We start from the raw sequence: 22,660 nt of genomic DNA on the forward strand, positions 1-22,660 counted from the left end.
TTATCATTTCTGTTACTCTTTCTTTATTCGGAAGTTCCAAGTTCCCACAGGGAATAGTTCAGGTTGAAGGATTCCTTCTAGTATTTTAGAGAAGGCCTGCTGCAATGATTTCCCTTAGTTTGAGGAAGTTTTATTTTGACATCATTACTGAAGGATATGTGTGCTAAATATGGACTTCTGGGCTGGCAATTCTTTTCTTTCTTTTTTTACATTGCCACATACCTTATTTTTAAAATTGAAATACAGTTGGTTTACAACATTATGTTGGTTCAGGTGTATAGTGTAACGTTCTTTCTTTTAGCACTTAACAGATGTTACATCATTGCCTTCTCAGAACCTTGGTTTCTAATGAAAAACCAAACAGTCCTTCCAATTCTTCTTCCCATGGACATACATAAAGGGAATTGTTTTTACTGTCTACTTTGTAGGAGTGTCTGACACTTTGTGACCCCATGGACTATACAGTCTATGGAATTCTTCAGGTAAGAATGCTGGAGTGGGTAGACTTTCCCTGGAGTGGGTAGAAATTTCTGTAGGAATTTCCCTATAGGATCTTCCCAACCCAGGGATTGAACTCAGGTCTCCCACATTACAAGCGGATTCTTTACCAGCTGAGCCACAAGGGAAGCCCTACTGTCTACTTTGAAGAGTTTTTCCTTTATCTTAGTTGTCAGCAGTTTGATTATAATGTGGATAGGTTTGGTTTCCTCTGAGGTTATTTTGTCTTACAGCTGTATATTTATGTTTTTCACCAAATTTATGTTTTATTTGATAATGTCTACCTTTTTTTCTCCATTTTTCTCCTTCCCATCTCCTGCTGGGACTTAAATATCATCAATATTAGACTTTTTGATATTGTCCCACAGGACCTTGAGGTTGATTTTTTTCAATCTTTTTTTTTTTTTTTTCCTGCTGTTATAGAAATTGGATAAATTCTGTTGATCTGTTTGCAAGTTCACTGACTTTTTCTTCTGTCACCTTCATTGTGTTATTGAGATCATCCCATGAATTTCTTTGTTTAAAATATTGTATTTTTTAGTTCTAAAATACTTTAAAAAATAGTTTTTATTTCCCTGCTAGGAACATCAATCTTTTTGTTTATTTCAAGAATGTCTACCTTTGTCTCATTGATCGTGATGATAATAGTTGTTTAAAGGTCTTTGAAAAAGTTTCTATATCAGGATAATCCTGAGCTTGACATCTGATTGTCTTTTCCTTTGAGAATTGGTCACACTTTCATGTATTTTGTATGTTGAGTAATTTTAGATTATACCATAAACATTTTGAATCTTATACGATTATGAGTCCTGTTAAAATGCTCTGGAGAATGCCAGCTATTTTCTGTTGACAGGTAGTGACCCTGTGTATGTTCAGACTGCCCTGCGCTCTCCTTCTGTGGGCAGAAGTTCCTATACCAGTTCAGTTCTTAAAAGCTTTGTTCTCCTGCTATGGGTCTTTACCCTACGCAAGCAGCTCAGAGTGAGCCTGGGACTCTTACCAGTTCATACATAGAATTAGGGGCTACCTTACCCTATTTCTTTCCCCTTTATTATTTTCCCCATTTCCTGTGGCTCCCAGGGGCCCCTTCGTCCAACCCTCTGCATAGTAAATCTGGTGTTCTAGGAGTTTTAGCTATAGTACCGCTGTGATTGGAGTTACTATCAAGGCAAAACAGTGAGGGAACGGAGAGAAGAAAGTGGGATCTTCACACTCCAGGGTGTAGGGTCTTCCATCCAGATGGACAGGTTTTTCTCCTTGGATTCAGGTTCCTGTGCCACCACGGCCTCCTCAGGGCAGGGCCAGGAGGAAAAAAAGACAAAGAAAATCCCAAATCTATGAGACTCAGTACTGATCACAGCAGTTACGTAAACTAAAATATGGAGGAGAAGAGACAAATCTTCCTTACAGTATTCCCAACCATTGCCGTAGATTCTCTTCTGTCTCCTTGAGTGTGCTCTAGACTTAGTCACTTGTCTCCAACTGGCAAACACGTTAGCCAGGTTAACACCACCAGTGATTCATTATGTTGACAGAAGTTACCCTTGATGTGAGAGCATGAAAAAGATACTTCGCTTCTTTAATGTTCTTTGCTAAAACCCAGAACTCCAGTCTAAACATGAGCAAAACATCCAGCAAACCCAATCTGAAGGACATTCTACAAAGCACCTGATGAGTGGGCCTCAAGACTCAAGGCCAAGAAAGCAAGAGAAGACCCAGAAACCCCCAGAGAACCGTGGAGACATGATGACAGTGAAATGTGGTGTCCTGGAATAGCGCCCGGAACAGTAAAAGGACACAAAGTCTGGAGTTTAATCATAGTTAGATACCAGTATTATTTTCTTGGTTTTAAAAAATGGAATGTGTTAACATGAGATGTTAACCATGAGTGAAATAGAGTGAGGGGTGCTCAGGGACTCGATACTATCTTTGCAGTTTTTCTGAAAACCTAAAGTTATTCTAAAGCGAAAGTTTACTGGAAGCAACAATGACAGCAACAGGGATTTCCCCATACTTTCCGGCTTGTGGAAACACTTTTTCTTAGTTCTCTGACTAAAAGCTAAGAATTCTCTCTGAATTTGTGCTGCCTGCGTTGTCTTTGTTAGTTTGACACAGGGGCCACCCTTGGTTTCAAGTCAGGAGATTAAAAAAAAAAAACCCTCCACAAAACTCACTTTTAATATGGTTTGCTTTTTAAGTTTTGACTTCCCTCCCTAAGCTACTGTTATTGGTGCTCAGATACTTACTATTATTATTATTATTGTTGTTATTTTAACCTCATCAGAGTTTTAGTTGTCATCACAGTGAGAAAGGTTATTATATGCTGACTCCAAGTTGCCCAGTATCTTTCGTGATCCTTCAGGTCTTTATGGTGGCGGTGGCTTAGTCTTTAAGTCATGTCCTACTCTTGTGACTCTACTCTTGTCCTACTCTTATGAACTGCAGCCCACCAGGCTCCTCTGTCTGTGGGATTTTCCAGGCAAGAAATATTGGAGTGGGTTGCCACAGGGAATTTTCCCAACCTAGGGATCAAACCCACATCTCCTGCAATGCAGGTGAATTCCTTACTGCTGACCACAGCTGCCTTTATAATTACCTCATGCTGCTGCTGCTGCTAAGTCACTTCAGTCGTGTCCAACTCTGTGTGATCCCATAGACGGCAGCCCACCAGGCTCCCCCGTCCCTGGAATTCTCCAGGCAAGAACACTGGAGTGGGTTGCCATTTCCTTCTCCAGTGTGTGAAAGTGAGAAGTGAAAGTGAAGTCGCTCATTTCTGTCCCACTCTTAGCGACCCCATGGACCGCAGCCTACCAGGCTCCTCCATCCGTGGGATTTTCCAGGCAAGAGTACTGGAGTGGGGTGCCATTGCCTTCTCCGATAATTATTTTATAAAGGTAATTAAATCACTGCATAAGTACCAGCTCCCATTCATTCTTGTGTCATGCACACATTCATCTTGTTTTTGCCTAGTAAATTCAGTTTATGCTCACCCATACCCGGATCTTAATTTAGGGGTGGCACTGACAAGGTTGCTGACATTTGAAATCTGCTTGCTGTCTGAATTCCTGTTTCAGCGCAGGAAATTGAGTTCACAAAGCAAAGATGTCTAGGAAGCAGGAGAAGGGCCTAACCTTTATTGCACACCACTGAATGCCAGTCAGGATGCTCAGTGTATGCAGGCCCATTCAGCCTCACAGTAACCTGGGGCCACAGCCAGTAAGTGCAGGGCCAAGGTCAGAACCAAGGCCTTCCGTCTTCATTAAACTGCCTTCAGTGTAAGTTAAGGGAAAAAGATAAAGGAAGGGAAGAAGGATGGAAGAGAAAAGAGAAAGGAAAGATGAACTTACTTTGGTAAGGAATGAGATCAGATGCTGACCGCTCCCAGCCGGGCTTCCCCACCATCACAGTGAATGTGCGTTTGACTGCCGTGCTCCGCCCTGAGTTAGTGATACCCTTTGGACGTGGCTGGCACTGTTCTGGGGCACCCTGTCTGTACTTGTATACTCGGCCGCTTCGATCGTGTCCACTGTGTGACCCTGTGGACTGTAGCCCTCCAGGCCCCTCTGTCCATGGGATTCCCTAAGACAGGAACACTGGAGTGGGTTGCCATGCCCTCCTCCAGGGGATCTTCCCAACCCAGGGATCAAACCTGCAGCATCACCTGTGTCTTCTGCATCGCAGGCAGATCTCTTACCGCTGAGCCACCCAGGAAGCCCACCCTGTCCATCCATGGACCTAGATTGACCCTCTGCTTTCTTCCAAAAATGATTTGTGGCAACTGCAGAGGAAATAACTGAAATGAACATTTTTTGCTGTTTGTTTGTTTCAAGGAAAGTTGGAAGGGAGAAGGCATATGAGGGAAGAAGGCAACTAAGGACAGGGATACAAGAGAAAATAAAACACAATTCTATAAAGAAATACTGCAGACAAGTTTTATTTGATTCTCTGTTTTGGTGGAGAGACTGGAGTTCACATAAGAGCAGAAGGACTGTTTTGCTAAAGATATCTTATTCTAAACAGCGTAAGGATCCTGCCTTCTTCTTGCATGGTTTACACACAGGTAATGTAGTTATGTTGTGATGACAACTGAATAGGCAGAGCCAGGAAAGTTGTCTCCTGTGGATGAACTTAATAGCAGATTACAATTCCATTATGAAACAGGCAGATCAGAAAGCAAGGCATGCAAGATAAGTAACCATTAACGATCTTCGGTAAATATAATTAGATCTATATTGAATGCAGGCTCGATGGGAAAAGCTCATCGTGACCCAACATCATTCGTTCTACATGACTGCCCCGTACTCTGCCTTGGAGAGTCACGCGGTAACAGACTCTATCATTGATTTCACAAAACACCTCCTTGCAAATATTTGATGCTCAGGAAGAATTCTAATTAAATTAAGTAATAACATTATCATGGAAGCAATATAAATTGTAATAACATTTAAAAATCACTTTGTGAACTGAGTCCAGAGAATCAAGACTGTTTTCAGTGAACTCCTGCTGTGAACTTGTGAACGGGGGCCGTCCCATGCCTCTGCTCTGGTCCCTTTCAGACCCTTCCACCACTGGAGCGCTTCTTGCTGGTCTGAAGCCATACCCACTGTTATCAGCTTAGTATGTACATTTGTCAGCTTCCCAGGTAGCTCAGGAGGTAAAATATACACCTGCAATGCAGGAGACCTGGGTTCAATCCGTGGGTCAGGAAGATCCCCTGGAGAAGGGAATGGCTATGCACTCCAGTATTCTTGCCTGGAGAATCCCATGGACAGAGGAGCCTGGCGGGCTACAGTCCATGCAGTTGCAAAGTCGGATACAACTGAGTGACTAAGCATGCACGCATAATGTGCCTATTTAGTTTTATGTGTTTGTCTTACACACACTCACATACATCAATTATCTTATAGTTATGGGTCTACACCTTATTTTTCTTCATGTCGAAGTATCCTGGAGCTTTTTTTTTAATCAATACCTAAAGGCCTGCCTTTATGTAGTGCACATTCCATTTTGTAACAGCACCATTGTTTGTATAATCGTAGTACCCCTAATAGGCATTTAGGTAGCTTTAGATTTGGGGTTATTAATAATAACAGTGCTGAGCATCTTGTGTAAGTCTCTTGTATATGTGTATAAGTATTTCCCCTAGGATAGAAACCTTTATAGTGTAGTTGCTGGGTCAAAGGATGTGTCATTTTAAATGTAAATAGATGCTGCTAAAATGTCCTTCAAAATATTATATCCTCTTAATGAGTGGATGGCATCAATTTTTTATCTTGCCAACACTAGACTTAACCAGTCTGAAATATTTTCCAGTCAGATGGTTGAAAAATGGTATTTCATTAGGGGTTAAATTTACCTTTTTTATGAATATCAGTGACAGTGAGTGAAACTGCATATTTTCACATGGCATGCTGTTCTGGGAGATGGCAATTCATCTTGTCCTTTTTCTCATTGAGTTGTTATTTTTTATGTATTTTGAATATTGAAACTTGGTGTTATATATTGCAAACATTTGCTCTCATCTTGTGCATTTTAGTCTTTTATAAATATTGCAGATACTTTTAATTTACACTGAATATGAATTCATTTGCTGTGGTCACATGTATCAATCATTACATTATGTTATCAATTGTTTTAATCATAAAAAGACCTTCCCTTTCTTGCAACTATAAAGCCTTTCTCTATATTTTTTTCTAATTATTTTTTATCTTAAGCTCTTAAATAATCTGAGTCTCTTGTCAGGAAAAATACTTATTTTCCCCCCAAGAAATAGCTAATTCCTTCTACATAATTTATAGTGATTGGTCTATCCCCATTCTTCAGTAAGAGAATATGTCTTTCTATCACACAATGAATTGACAAAGTCCATCAGTCTGTTTAATAAGAAAGATTCTCTCTTGTACTTCTCTGTTGGCTGTGCCTACACCAGAGCAACATTTTTGTTTATTTCAGATTTTTCTACAGTATGCTTTGGTAACTAGTAGAGCAAATATCACTTCCTTCCTGTTCTTTAAGCATTTTATTTTGGCTATTTTTATGCATGCTTTCTTCCAAAAGAAATCTTAGAACCAACCTGTCTGGTTTTCAGTAAAAACAACAACAACAACAACTGTATATTCAATAGGGATAGCATTGGAGAATACTGAAGTTATGTTAAATTGTGGGGGATGAGCAATTGTAAACACCATCCAGGAACTTATGTGTTCTTCAGTAAAATTGTATCTTTTCCTTCATATGGGTCTTACACATTTTTGGTGAGGTTTATTATATATATTTTCTCTGCTATTTTGATGTGATAGGATTGTTTTCCTCCTATGTATTTTCAGATTGCTTATTGCTAGTGCGTGGGCTTCCCCTGTGGTTCAGCTGGTAAAGAATCCGCCTGCAATGTGGGAGACCTGAGTTCGATCCCTGGGTTGGGAAGATCCCCTGGAGAAGGGAAAGGCTGTCCACTCCAGTATTCTGGCCTGGAGAATTCAATGGACTCTGTAGTCCATGGGGTCACAAAGAGTTGGATACAACTGAGCGACTTTCACTTTCTTTCAAGAATAGTAATGCAGATGACACCACCTGTATGGCAGAAAGCAAAGAAGAACTAAAGAGCCTCTTGATGAAAGTGAAAGAGGAGAGTGAAAAAGTTGGCTTAAAGCTCAACATTCAGAAAACTAAGATCATGACATCCAGTCCCATCACTTCATGGCAAGTAGGTGGGGAAACAGTGGAAACAGTGAAAGAATAGGATTCAAACCTTATTTTTAGCATTTGCTGTGTAGAGTTGAGGAAGGGACTAAGCTCTCTGAGCTTCAGATGCTAACACCTTCCTCGCTGTGGGTCACGTTATTGCATGAAAAGTGCGTGAAGGTGAAAGTGAGAGTTGCTCAGTCATGTCCAACATGGAATTCTCCAGGCCAGAATACTGGAGTGGGTAGCCTTTCCCTTCTCCAGGGGATCTTCCCAACCCAGGGATCAAACCCAGGTTTCCCACATTGCAGGTGGATTCTTTACCAGCTGAGCCAGCAGAGAAGCCCTGAAAAATGCCTGCTATCCAATAAATGCCCAACAAATGGTGGCCTTTGTGGTCCTTGGTAGAGACGGACTTTGAGTCTGACACGGCTGGTTTTGAGCCCTGTCTCTGCCACTTCCTCATGGCATGACCTTGGACAAGCCATTTGGACTCTTTAAGCCTCAGTTTCTTCAAAGTCAGGCTGGTCATAATTAAAGGATTCAGGGAGAACACATATGTGTCAGTACTTTGTAATAATTTTTTGTAATATTTCATGTGACAGTAGCTGGTAGTCATGTCACTTCTGACAGTCTTCCTTCTCAAGGCAAGAAAAACGAATGGTCTTGTTGAGATGTAGAAAAGAAATGTATTTTACTGGTTAACATTAAAATCATATTTGTAATTAGAACCTTTAAAGGAAGCTTCAAATACTATCTGTAACCAATGAAGAAGAATTTCAGGATTTTGGCTGTCTGGAGTTGTGGGTGTTTTGAAGACATTCTCACCTAGGCTGTTTTCCATAAAGGTGTGTAATAAGGATCCCAGGTAAGTCATCCAAGCCATTTTCTCAGAACCTCATGTCTCACTTCTTTCTTGGACCTGAGCCACACAGGATGCTGCTTTTTGAAGACATAATGACACTGACTTACAGCCTTGACTTCATGTCTAAGTCACACCATCAAAGATTATTTGGGTGGGGGGCAGTGAAGACATCTCAGTTGCTTGGGTTCACTATTCTTTCTAACTAACAGAGTAGAAATAGTCTTTTTCTTTTATTTATCAAATGTAGGCTGGCATAAGAGGCATTTCGATTACTGCTAATAAAATGGATTAATTATCACAAATGTTGATTCTGAGTCAGAAATTCTTTAAAATTGGACACAGTGGGTCGCAGTGTAAGAACATTTGATTGAAGGAAATCTTCTTGATGAGACTTTTTTTTTTTTTTCATAATATCATATCCAGGCAGGTTCTGTAATCAGGCAGTGGCTGATTTGAACATCCTCAAGGTGAAGCCTGATGAACCACATCCACCAACATGACAACCATCTATTCTAACCTTGAAACAAATTATTTTGTAAAAAAGCCGTTAGAAGTAATGAACTTTTCCAAGTAGAACTTTTAAGACTGCCAATTAATTCCTCACAATTGTTGCCAATAACCTTGAGCTTTACATTTATTGCTCAATGATTTTCAGAGAAGTAACACACTTTACGCATTGACTGGAAAAATCCATGTTCTCGTCAAATGCACGTGGAAATGATTGGCATATACAGACCAGAGGTGGAGTTATAGGAAGGTATCTTTGGGATACTGACACTTGTTTACAAACCATCAGATGATTCACCTGAAATTTCGCAACTGCTAGTGGTGATTCTGAGAGAAGTCAGAGGCACGTCCCCACCCTACTTGTGGAAGACCTTTGTACGTTGTACAGAGGGGGGGGTGAAGGCTAAGATTCACGACTTATTGACAGGTATTTGTTAAACTTGGATTTTATATCGCTGAATATAAACAGAAACAGACTCACAGACACAGGAAACAAATGTGGTTACCAAAGGCAAAAAGGAAATGAGGGGGTGGGTGGGGAATAAGAAATATGGAACTAACAGATGCAAACTACTGTGTATACAATAAGTAAGGAACAGTGGTGTAGCACAAAGTTATATACTCAGTATCTCATAACAGGGACTTCCTAGGTGGCTCAGTGGGAAGTAATTCTCACAGGCGGTTTCAATCCCTGAGTCGGGAAGATCCCCTGGAGAAGGCAATGGCAACCCAATCCAGTATTCTTGCCTGGGAAATCCCATGGATAGAGGAGCCTGGAGGGCTACAGTCCATAGGGTTACAAAGAGTCAGACATGTCTGAGCGACTGATTTCTTTTTTAACCTTGTGATGATCTGTAATGAAATATAATCTGCAAAAGTACTGAATCACTATGCTCTACACCTGAAACTAATACAATATTGTAAACCAACTACACTTTAATAAAAACTTATTTATATTAGCATTTTTTTAGGTTTCATGTTTAGGATGTAAACAGGATTCTACATGAGGGCAAGGATTACAGATAGATTTTCTTCATCTCACTTGACCCGAGGTTGCGCACATGTGCTACCAGAACAGAGGGGTTGCTGAGAGCGGCCGGGGAAGGTACGGTAGGTAGAGAGGCTGCTGATTACCCCAGATCCATTGTGGGTAGTCAGCCTAGAGCAGTGGTTCTCAACTTTGAATGCACTGTAGAACGTTCTGGGAGCTTTAAAAATACAGATGCATGGTGTATCGCTGACCCTGATCAGAGTGGCAGTTGTCTTGCCGTTCATACTGTTGGCTGAACCCAGGGTAGGCAAGGTGCGAACTCAGAGGCTGGAAGGAGCTAGGAGGAGCCATAGGGACTGCAGACACGTTTCTTCTCTCCTGGCTGACGCAGCAGCCACAACGTAACCATAACGGAGCCATAACATAACCATAACATAGCCTCACATGACAGAGTCGTGGGGTCACTCCAGTGTAGCCCCAGCGCAGCAGCTGGAGGACTTTGATGTGAAGTTCATCCAAGGGTACTACACACACACTAGCCCGCAGCCGAGCGAGCACCTCGTGACGCGCCTGTGCAGTGCTAGAAACGATCTCAGCTGCTACATCGTCATTATTTACAAAATGTGGAGCAGGAGAGCCTGAGCACACCATCTTGGCTCATTTGCTCTCTCCCTATACTTGGGTTCCACCCAAACAAATTGAATCAAAGCCTCTGGCCTCGTCACTGATGTTTATTGTGAGCTTTCCCAGAAGTCCCAGCTTAAATAGCATATCTGGTGCAAGGACCATGGCTCTGAATATTTGTTGTCCGAAAGGTGAGTTTGTTCTCACTGGAAATGGAAAACAACCTGGTAATCCTTATTTGTTTAGAAACAATGGTAGTAACAGGGCTTAAAGTTAGGGATTCAAAGAAGAAATAAAAATGTATGGGAAGTGTCAGACTTGAGTTCTTAACCTGAGATCCCTGAAATCATAGGAGTTCTGTAAACCTCTGAAATTATGTGCCAAGTTTGGAGCATATGTGGATGTTTATGTTTAGGGGATGGGGTGTTAGTCACTCACTCGTGTCTGACTCTGCAAACCCATGGTCTGTAGGGACCCAGGCTCCTCTGTCCATGGAATTTTCTGGGCAAGAATACTGGAGTGGGTTGCCATTCCCTTCTCCAGGGGATCGTCCACATTCAGGGATTGAACCTGCGTCTCTTATGTCTCCTGCATTGTCAGGCAGGTTCTTTACCACTAGCGCCACTGGGGATGGGGAGAGAGGGGTAAAAATTCATCCCTTAGAGAGGATTCTCAGAAGAAGCCACAGAGGGAAAAGGCACTTTCATGAAATTCATACCCACACAAAGATGCACAGTGTTAAAGAAAATGTGGGAGGGTCCTGAGTACTTCCCCAAATTGTCACTTTTCTTCCATTTCTTTCACATGCTCTGATTTCTTTGGTCACCAATTCCTTGTTCTCAGGGGCCTGCTGTGGCTCCCATCTGCCGTCCTGCCCTAAAGAGAGTCATCTTTCCTTGGAGCACCTTAGCACAGCTGAGTGGGTTCCATCTCAAAACTACAAATGATGAAGTAGAACAGACAAGATGAGTCAACAGCGAAGACTGTTGACAAGATACTTCATAACACTCAAGGGTCACATGAAGCGTCTTCTAATTCTTACCATGCTCCTGCTCCAGATTTCTGTTCCACTTTCCAGAGATCTTAATATTTGACTTCCTCCTGACCTTCCATCTCCTCTTGGCTGGGACAGTCTTAGTTCTGGCTACCAGCAACCTTCTCATGAGCCAAAAGTCTCTGGCAGACCACTTGGAGATTCCCGTCTTGTTTCTGAAATAAGGGATGTCTTCATGCCTTCAGCAACCCATGATTTCAGTCTGTTTTCAAAGGGAGGATGGCAAATAGGTTTGAACCCACATGCTAAACCCCACCAATTGGTAGAAGCCTCCTCACATAACTTCTTAAACTGAAACACGTGTGGGCATTCCGTGGGCATCTTGCTAAAATACTGATATTGATTCCCTCTGAGGCCTGCTGTGAGTAGCAGGCTGTGGGAGAGTTCTGTTGAGAATGACTCATTGGCTCGGATCCTTGGAGCACGTCTGTCCAAGGGTCAGGGAGAGGGTGGCGGAGGGTGCCCTGAGTTTGCCAGATGAGATAACAGCTCCCACTCAGGCGGGCAGCCCTGCTCCCGCCTGGAGTGCTCTGCGGCTGCCGCAGACGTCGTGCTCCGTGAGCCCCAGTTTTCCTTTTCCTTATTGACTTTATTCCTTCCCTTAGCACAGAGAGGGGATCTTATTGTCCCTACAACCCAGGAGCAGCTCACATTACAGCCCTGCCATCACTGTGCTGGAGATCTGGCCTTGGCAGCCCTGTAAGGACTGGCTCTCTTCTGCCGATTGGATGGGTCTGGAGAGCTCTGCTGCCCCAGCCGGCCCCGTGTGACCAGAACCCTGGGTGTTCCCGAGGTTCAGTCAGACCCTTGCAGTTGTCTTGTGTCCCAGGTTGAGGCCTCCACTCCGGTTCTCTGCTGAGTCCGGAGCCCAGCCCTTCTGAGGGTTGGCTCTGCTTCAGATATGGCTAATCCAACCCAGACGGAGTGTGAAGGTGAGATGCTGACAGCATCTCGGGATGGAACTTGGACTCTGAGCCGCAGCATTTCACCCTGCCTCCCTGGATGCTGCCTTTAGGGGCTGATGCCAATCCTGCCTGGGCCAGCAATAGCTCTGCTACTGCAACTTGGTGAGTCAGATGTTGTTGGGACTTGCTGTTCCAGTCCTGGAAGCTGCTGGCATGCTAGATTATTATTATTAATAGTACTGGTATTAGTATTAATAATAATGTTACAAGCACTAACAATTTGCATTTATTCTTTCGTATGTTGCAAGCTATAGACTAAGTGTATTACACATAGTTTTTCCATATAATCCTCAGAAGAACCCCATGAGATAGTTTCTCTTTTTGGCACAATCTTTGTAACAGAGAAACTGAGGCCCAGGGAGTTAAAGAGCTTGCCCCAAATCACTCAGGTAATGAGAGGTGGAACGAAGACTGGAACGCACAGTTTTCATTCAGTTTTAAAACCTGGACTCCTAATCACTAGGCCACACTGTCTCCACTGCTAAGTGCCCAAGCCCATCCCTGATTGACAGCTGCCATAACTTCAGCAGTGAAAACCCACTCATGAGTTTCCTTTAGAAGCTGCTGAATGTCAGAGGGAGAAATGTTTGGGGGAGGCATCTGATTCTGCAACCTTTATGCTCTGGAACTCTGCATAAGCAACGTTCTTAAAAGTTCGTGGGCACACTATTTGCATATAAATGACTACTCACAGTTTAAATATCCGGGAAGGGAGTTGATACCTTCTGTCATTCCCGATTGTTTAGCAAATTAATAAGGAAGGATGACCAGCTGAAAGTGGAAATCATTTCAGGCTAGGAGTGACTATAAAGCTATACTGCAGTAGATGGGTGGAGCCAGCAGCAGCCTGAAGCAGCCATATGTCAGTGGGAAGCAGGAGGTACAATGCCATCGCCTTCATAGCCTGAATATGAGTATTTGGTCCAAGTGCCAGAAACTTTGACCTCTCCTGCTCCATGATTTCCCTGGCAGACAGTCACACTGCCGCATGGAAATGCTGCCAGGCAATGCAGTCAGCCATTGCCAGATACAGCATTTCTTTACTGATACACAATCCATCAGGCTTTTTTTTGACTGTGCCATGCAGCATGTGGGATCTTAGTTCCTTGACCAGGGATCGAACCCACACCTCCTCCACTGGACTGGGGGAGGTCCCCAGAAAACACCATTTTAGGGTAGTTTCTATACCATTAATTATGATTGCTTTGCATTTTTATTACAATTGTCCTTAAGGATGTTTAAAGAGTTTTCAAAGATATTTTTTGAATGCCAGTGATCATCTGAAGGATCCCCCGCTGCTTGGTCTGTGGCATCTTCCAGCCCCTAACTTTGGAAGAAATACTGGAGCTAGTGTGTCCTGAGCGGAGTGCTGCCAAGGTCACTGGGTTCCTTGCCTGGGTTTCTTGATGGTAAACAGAAACTGGCTCCAGCTAACGTGGGCAGGAAAGAATGAGCGTTTATAAGAAAGCATCTACCGGTTTACAGAAGGAATGACTGAAGAACCAGACGGGACAGGAAGTAGGAGAGCTCCAGAAACCTAGGTGTCAAGAACTAGTGCTCCGCCTTTACAAACTGCTCAGTGTCAGGAAGGAAACCATCATTTTTCCTCTTGAGTCATGCAGTCCCAGGGTGGAGAGCACTTGACAAACTTGCTGCAGTCAAGAGCTCGCTCCTGGGACCAAGGCAGGGAAACACCTTGGCTGACAGACAATTCTGTCTGGGTAGCTTGACTGACAGTCCGGCCCCAATTATTACCCTCCCTTTATCTATGGCCCTTGTAATGACTTCACAGTTTTTTCCCTCAACGGGGAGGCATTGTTTCTTCATCCTTGAACCTTGGCTGGCCTGCTTTAGCCGATAGTCCGTGATATTTTGGGGATCGCCTGCCACTGCAGGAGAGGCAGGTTCGATCCCTGGGTTGGGAAGATCCCCTGGAGAAGGAAATGGCAACCCACTCCAGTGTTCTCACCTGGAGAATCCTGTGGACAGAGGAGACTGGCGGGCTACAGTCCACGGGGTCGAAAAGAGCCGGACACGACTGAATGACTAACATGTCAGCCACAGGTGACATCCCTGGGGCTGGGCCACAGCGGGCTCACAAGCTTCTGCTTTCTCATTTGGGAAGCTTCAAGTCCCGAGAACAAGTCCAGGCCAACATGGCGGGGCATGAGAGGCTGTGTGCCGTGCAGAGGGGCCGTCCCAGCTGAGTCATCCTGGCCAGCGCGTCCATTCATTCCGCTGGGCCTCAGACGGCTCCCCAGCCTCAGCAGTTCAAGGCGGCGGTCCACATTTATTACCTCACACAGTCTCTGAAGGTCAGGCGTCCACGTGCCATTTAGATGCGGGGGTTCAGCCTGGGAGTCTCTCACGAGGTCCGGACAAGACTTTGGCCAGCCCTGTAGTCATCTGAGGCCAGAGCTTTCTCTTCTGGTAAGTTGTTCTTACAGGCCAAGTGGCTCCCTCACTTGGCTGGTAAGTTGGCATTACTTGTTTACTAGACACCTTCGTTACTCCTTGCGGGGGCGGCTCTCCACAGGCTGCTTGTATGTCCTAATAACAAGCCCACACCCCTCCCCAGAACAGACAGTCCAGGAGAACAAGCTGGAAGCAACAATGCCTTTTGTGACCTCAAAAATCCCACACCATCACTCTGCCGCATTCAATTAGAAATGAGTCTCTACATTTGGCCAATGTCCAAGGGGAGGAGAATTATGCTCCACCTTTCAGAAGAAAGAGTGTGAAAGAATTTCCAGACACATCTTGAAACCAGCACAAAAAGCCAGCCTCTAGTCACCTGTCCAGCTGACTGCAGAGGCATGGGCCCATGGAATCAGCCAGACCAGCCCACATCAGCAGAAGGTCCCAGAACACCACATAAGCTTAAAAAAAAAAAAAAAAAGTGTGTTTTAAGCCACAGATATTTACAGTATATGGTTTGTGATGTGTGTGTGTGTGTGTGTGTTAGACTTTCAGTCCTGTCTGACTGTGCTATCCCATGGGCTAGAGAGCCGGTCCAGCTCTTCTGTCCATGGAATTCTCCAGGCAAGAGTTGGGCTGGCATTCCCTTCAGGGGATCTTCCTGACCCAGGCATTGAACCTGGGTCTCCAGCATGGCAGGCAGATTCTTTACTGTCTGAGTCGCCAGGGTAAGCCTCAGAGTTTGTTAAGTAGCAGTCGTTAATTAATACACTTATTAAGACTGCATGCAGTGAGATGGCTTCCCCGACGGCTCAGCAGGTGAATTCGCCTGCAGTGCAGGAGACACGCGGAGAAGGAAATGGCAACCCACTCCAGCGTTCTTGCCTGGAGAATCCCAGGGATGGAGGAGCCTGGTGGGCTGCCGTCTATGGGGTTGCGTAGAGTCAGACACGACTGAAGCGACTTAGCAGCAGCAGCAGGAGACACAGGAGACACAGGTTCAATCCCTGGGTCAGAAAGATCCCCTGGAGTAGGAAATGCCAACCCACTGCAGTATTCTTGCCTGAAAAATTGCAGAGACAGAGGAGCCTGGAGGGCTGCGGTCCATGGGGTCACACAGAGTCAGACGTGGCTGAGTGGCTGAGCGCACGCAGTGACAGAGGGCCGGCTCTCCAAAGGAATGTCAGACTGAGGTCTGCTGGCACGCCTGTCTTCAGGAATGCGCAGCTCTGTGAGGGAAAGGCACCGGCAGGTGTCGTGAAGTGAGAGGACCACAGAGGAAGCATCGCGAGGCCCAGAGTCCTGTCAGACTCTAAGCTCCTACTGCAGGTGCTGAGTGATTCTGTTTTCAAACTTGTTTATGGAAGTAGAGCTTGGTTTACAATGTTATGCTAATTTCTGCTATGCTGTAAAGTGATTCAGATATATATATACATATATATATATATATATATATACACATACATATGAAAAGTGAAACTGAAAATGAAAGGCAGTCAGTCATGTCTGACTCTTTGCAACCCCATGGACTATACAGTCCGTGGAATTCTCCAGGCCAGACTACTGGAGTGGGTAGCCATTCCCTTCTCTAGGGGATCTTCCCAACCCAGGGATTGAACCCAGGTTTCCTGCATTGCAAACAGATTCTTTACCAGTTGAGCCAATAGGGAAGCCCTATATATATATGAATATATATATATATATATATATTTTCACTCTCACTCAGTCAGTCATCTCAAACTCTTTGCAACCCCATGGTCTGTAGTCCAACAGGCTCCCCTTTTCACGGGATTATCCAGGCAAGTATACTGGAATGGGTTGCCATTTCCTCCTCCAGGGGATCTTCCGGATTCAGGGATTAAACCCGAATCTCCTATGTCTCCTGTTTTCGCAGGTGGATTCTTTACCACTGCACCACCTGGGAAGCCATATTCTTTTCCAAAATGGTTTATCACAGGATATTGAGTATAGTTCCCTGTGCTATACAGTAAGACCTTGTTTATCCATTCCACATATAGTAGTTTGCTTCTGCTAATCCCAAACTCCTAATCCAGCCCTCCCCCCACCTCCCTCTTGGCAACCACAGATCTGTTCTCTGTGCCTGTGAGTCTGTTTTTGTTTCATAGATAAGTTCATTTGTGTCATATTTTAGATTCCACATATAAGTGGTATCATATGGTGCTTGCCTGTCTCTTTCTCACTTACTTCACTTACTATGGTCATCTCTTAAGTCCATCCATGTGGTTGCAAATGACATTATTTCATTATTTCATTCATGACCCAGATAACCACGATGGTGTGATCACTCACCTAAAGCCAGATATCCTGGAATATGAAGTCAAGTGGGCCTTAGGAAGCATCACTACAAATAAAGTTAGTGGAGGTGATGGAATTCCAGTTGAGCTATTTCAAATCCTAAAAGATGATGTTGTGAAAGTGCTGCACTCAATATACCAGCAAATTTGGAAATTTCAGCAGTGACCACTGGACTGGAAAAGGTCAGTCTTCATTCCAATCCCAAAGAAAGGCAATGCCAAAGAATGCTCATACTACCGCACAATTGCACTCACCTCACATGCTAGCAAAGTAATGCTCTAAATTCTCCAAGCCAGGCTTCAACAGCACGTGAACTGAGAAATTCCAGATTGTTCAAGCTGGATTTAGACAAGGCAGAGGAACCAGTGATCAAATTGTCAACATCCACTGGATCATAGAAAAAGCAAGAAAATTTTGGAAAAACATCTACTTCTTTTTTATTGATTACACCAAAGCCTTTGATTGTGTGGATCACAACAAACTGTGGAAAATTCTTCAAGAGATGGGAATATCAGACCACCATATCTGCCTCATGAGAAATCTGAATGCAGGTCAAGAAGCAACAGTTAGAACTGGACATGGAACAACAGACTGATTCCAAATTGGGAAAGGAGTACATCAAGGCTGTATATTGTCACCCTGCTTATTTGACTTATATGCAGAGTACATCATGTGAAATGCTGGCCTGGATGAAGCACAAGCTGGAATCAAGATTCAGGGAGACATATCAATAACCTTAGATATGCAGATGACATCATCCTTATGACAGAAAGAGAAGAGGAACTAAAGAGCTTCTTGATGAAACTGAAAGAGGAGAATGAAAAAGCTGGGTTAAAACTCAACATTCAGAAAACAGATCAGGCATCTGGTCCCATCACTTCATGGCAAATAGATGGGGAGACAGTGGAAACAGTGAGAGACTTCATTTTCTTGGGCTCCCAAATTGCTGCAGATGGTGACTGCAGCATGAAATTAAAAGATGCTTCCTCCTTGGAAGAAAAGCTATGACCAACCTAGAAAGCATATTGAAAAGCAGAGACAATACTTTGCTGACAAAGGTCCATATTGTCAAAGCTATGGATTTTCCAGTAGTCATGTATGGATGTGAGTTGGAGTATAAAGAAAGCTGTGCACCAAAGAATTGATGCTTTTGGACTGTGGTGTTGGAGAAGACTCTTGAGAGTCCCTTGGACTGCACGGAGATCCAACCAGTCCATCCTAAAGGAAATCAGTCCTTAATATTCATTGGAAGGACTGATGCTGAAGCTGAAACTCCAGTACTTTGGCCACCTGATGCAAAGAACTGACTCATTAGAAAAGACCCTGATGCTGGGAAAGATTAAAGGCAGCAGGAGAAGGGGATGACAGAGGATGAGATGGTTGGATGGCATCACCGACTCAGTGGACATGAGTTTGAGCAAACTCCGGGTGTTGGTGATGGACAGGGAGGCCTGGTATGCTGCAGTCCATGGGGTCACAAAGAGTCAGACATGACTGAGTAACTGAACTGAACTGAGTATTCCATTGTGTGTGTGTGTGTGTGTGTATAACATCTTCATCCATTTATCTATTGATGGACATTTAGATTGTTTCCATGTTTTGGCTTAACTGTGAATAATGCTACTATGAACACTGGGGTTCATGTATCTTTTTGAATTAGAGTTTTGTCTTGATATGCTCAGAATTGGGGTTGTTGGATCATACAGCAACTCTATATTTAGTTTTTTGAGGAACCTCTATACTATTCTCCTGAATATTCATTGGAAGGACTGATGCTGAAGCTGAAATTCCAAAACTTTGGCCACCAAATATGCAGAGCCAACTCATTGGGAAAGACCCTCATGCTGGGAAAGATTGAAGGCAAAAGGAGAAGGGGACATAGAGGATTTGATGGTTATACAGCATCCCTGATTCAGTGGACATGAATTTGAACAAATTCCAGGAGATAGTGAAGGACAGGGGAACCTGGCGCGCTGCAGTCCAAGGGATCACAAAGAGCTGGACTGTACAACAGAATTCTCCACAGTGACTGGACCAACTTACATTCCCACCAACAATGCAGGAGGGTTCCCTATTCTCACACCCTCTCCTGCATTCTTTATTTACAGTTTTTTTTTAATGATGATCATTTTGATCTGTGTGAGGTGGTACCTCATTGAGGTTTGATTTGCATTTCTCTAATAAGCAGTCATGTTGAGCGTCTTTTCATGTGCCTGTTGCTCATCTGTATGCCTTGTGATTGACTCTTAATTAAGAGACTGGTCAACCCTGGAGGGACATTAGCCTCAGTATTTCCTAAGAGATGCCATCTAAGCAGGGTTAAAAGCTTCATAGGAATTTCTGAAGTACTGGATATTAAATACTGAACTATTCAGAGGGCTTGAATATGCAAAGCCTTAATGGTGTGAAGCAAGATGGCATAGTTTAGAAACCAGAAGTAGTTCAGAATTCCTAGAACCTGAGGTATAAGGAAACACTGGTGGAAATGCAATGTAAACAGGTAGAAAAGAGGCTGACCATCAAAATCTTCATATGGGGATGATTATCCATCTTACTGTTCCCAGGACAGTCCTGGAGGAGGGCAGTCCTCCTGATACTGTCAGTATGGCTCCCTTTCAATATCAAGTAAATCCTGGTTTGGATGATAAATTCCGCCCTATGCTGGGATAAGAAGAACCAGTTTTCACAGTTTAATCAGTGATGGCACTTTCACTCTATGATGAAATAATGGGGGGGGGGGGGGAATGTAACTTTCTGTGAGTTGAGAATAAATTGGACAGAAAACTAAGAATTAAGAAAGTTATTTTTGATGAGTGATTAGAAAGGCAAGACTTTCCAAAAAGTCTTCTTAATCCTGTTTTTCAAAAGATGATATTTATTTCCAGAGCTTCCTATTAGAAGTGCAAACTTACTGTTTAATATGAATTGAAAGTTTTCTTTTCCTAGATTTCTACCATGTTTTCATGTTGGCTGTCTCTTCTTTTTAAGAAAACTGCTGATAATTTTAGTGTAATTTAAGGTAAATATACTATGTTGTTAATGTTTCCCATTAATTACTAAATTTACATTTTTCTGAAAATAGACTTTTTAATAGTTATCTTTTTCTTTTTATGTCTTATCACTAGTCTTTCATCACATACAACACAGATAGTCCTATGTGCTAAAACCAAAATACTTTTATACTGACTGAAAAAAACTTGCAAGCCTCTCTCTCCAAGGAAAGATTTTAACTCAGAAAATAGCAATTTTGTGATGAGCTACCAGATAATTTACATTATCTGTCAATGGTGGTATTGCTTATACACTTCCTTTCAGATCCACAGTTACTAAAAATAGAATTCAATTAGTGACTGGTTCTTAGGAAGCTCTGGCATTTATGATTCAACTCAAAAAGATAGCATTACATGGACAGCAAGTGATTATATAGCAATACTTTTTAGGACATCAGAGAAATTTCAACAGTTACTGAAAAGAAAATAAAATTTCTCATTTCTGCAGGTTATACATTTAGATGTTTTGTCTTTAAATCAAAGATTTTAATGTCTCTTCAATGTCTCCAAGATATTAATTCTTTATCTTGGTCAGACACTTTTATGGTTGTTAACTCATTTGTAAGTTTCTTATATAATTTTTGCACTCATAGTTATTTAATATTTATCTTAAAAATTTAGATTGCTACATTTCCCCCTTAGTTTCAGTATAAAACTAAAGCAGAAAATAAAGGGATAAATACACATTAATGTAATCCAGTATGATTTTATTTTTAATCCACTTTGTTGGCTTAATGATTTTACAGAGTTTTACCAGCTGAGCTACCAGGGAAGTCCAGTGGTTTTATAGAGTATATCTTCACTTACCACAGTCTACTTCAAAGTGCTGTTTCGCAGGTTCATAAAATAGTTAAGCAACGTCATGTTAGTATACTTTCATTTCTCTCCCTGCAGCCTCTGTTGTATTATCATGATGAATTTTGCTTTTTCCCTATTATAAACAGTGAGCTACACTGTTACCAGTTTTGTTTTAAATAGTCAGCTACCTATTAACAGTGGAAATCACTCGCCTCAGTGGAAATCACTCACTTACGTATCCAGGCAGTCAGTTTCTAGTGCTCGTCATTCCTTCGTGTAGACCCTCATCCCATCAGGTATCACTTTCTCCCTGCTTTGAAGGAAGTTCATTTCGTCATTGGCCATAATTTTTTTTTTTTAGCCTTTGTCAGCCAGAAAACGTTTCTATTTCAACTTGGGTTTTTTAAACATCGTATTGGCGTAGAGTTGATTTTCAGTGTGGTGTTGGTCCCGAGTGCATGGCAGAGGGATTCGGCCATGTGAGCACACACAGGCATCTTGTTTAGATTCCTGTCTCGTGTGGGTTGCCACAGAGTACCGAGGTCTTTTCTGTGCTATATGGTGAGTCGTGGCTGTCTACTCCTACTTACGATACCCGAGTGCGTGCGTTTCTCTCAAACTCCTGATTTGTCCCCCATCTGCCACGACATTCCCCCTCTGCTTATCTTCAGCTCTTGAAAGCCATTTTCATAGGTTATAGAAGTCTAGGTTGGCAGTGTTTTCTTTTGCTACTTTGAAGATATTACTCCACTGGCTTGTTTTTCACATTGTCTCCTTGGAGAAATATGCAGACATTTCCTTCTGCTTGCTTTACATGTGTTCTCTCTGTCAATGTTTTTGGGGAGTTGATTATGATGTGAGATGTCTTAAGTTCTTAGATCAGTGCATTTAGAGTATACATCAAATTTGGGAAACTCTTAGCCATTATTCTTTTAAAATATTTTTCTGTTTATCTCCCTTCCCCTCAGGCACTGCAATTGCCGGCATACTAGGCTGATTGAAGTTGTCCTGTGGCTCCCTGAAGCTCTGTTCAGTTTTGAGTCTTTCTGTGTCTCTCTCTTTAGTTTCTTTTGTTATGTTTCTAAGTTCACTAAATTTTCTTCAATGTCTAACCTGCCATTAATCCCATCTAGTGTTTTATTTTTTAATTTTTAGCTCACACATTGTAGTTTTTATCTCTTGACCTTTTATTTGGGTCTTCTTTATATCTTCTGTCTCTGTAATATTCCGAACATATAGAGTAGAGCTATAATAAATGTTTTGATGTATTTTTTTCTGACTGTAACATCTGTGTTAGTTCTGGGATGGTATCTGTTGAACTTTTCTTTATTATGGGTTATATGTTTCTGCTTCTCTGCATGCCTGGTAGTTTTAATTAGATGCCAGGCAGTGTGAATTTTATCTTTTGTGGATGTTGTATATTTTTGTATCCCTATGGATCTTCTTGAGTTCTGTTCTTGGGATAAAGTTAAGATAATTGGACAGAATTTGGCTACTTCACATCTCACAGTTTTAGGCATTGTGAGAAGGGTAACGGTCCCAGCTGCAAAGCCCTCTGAGTACTCCACCCCATGCCTGGAGGACCATGAGCTTTTCCAGTCTGGCCACTCGGAACAGGCGTTATTTCCAGTCTTGCGTGGACACAGACCCCTGTTGCCTCTCATCCTCCCCGTGACTCTTCCCTCCGCTTTAAGCAGTTTCTTCACAAACCGGCACTGCTATGTACACAGCTGAGTCCTGCAGGGAGAGCCTCTTCACACCACAGCCCTGCCCCGCCTTTCGCCTTCTCTCTGTCCCTCTGTTATGGACTCTGGCCACCTGGTTCCCCCCAGACGGTTGATTGTGTCTCGTTGAATTAGGAAGTTTGCATGCTTTCTTGTGGGTTCCTTGTCC

This window comes from Dama dama, chromosome 13 (assembly GCF_033118175.1).
Source record: "Dama dama isolate Ldn47 chromosome 13, ASM3311817v1, whole genome shotgun sequence".
NCBI lineage: Eukaryota > Metazoa > Chordata > Mammalia > Artiodactyla > Cervidae > Dama > Dama dama.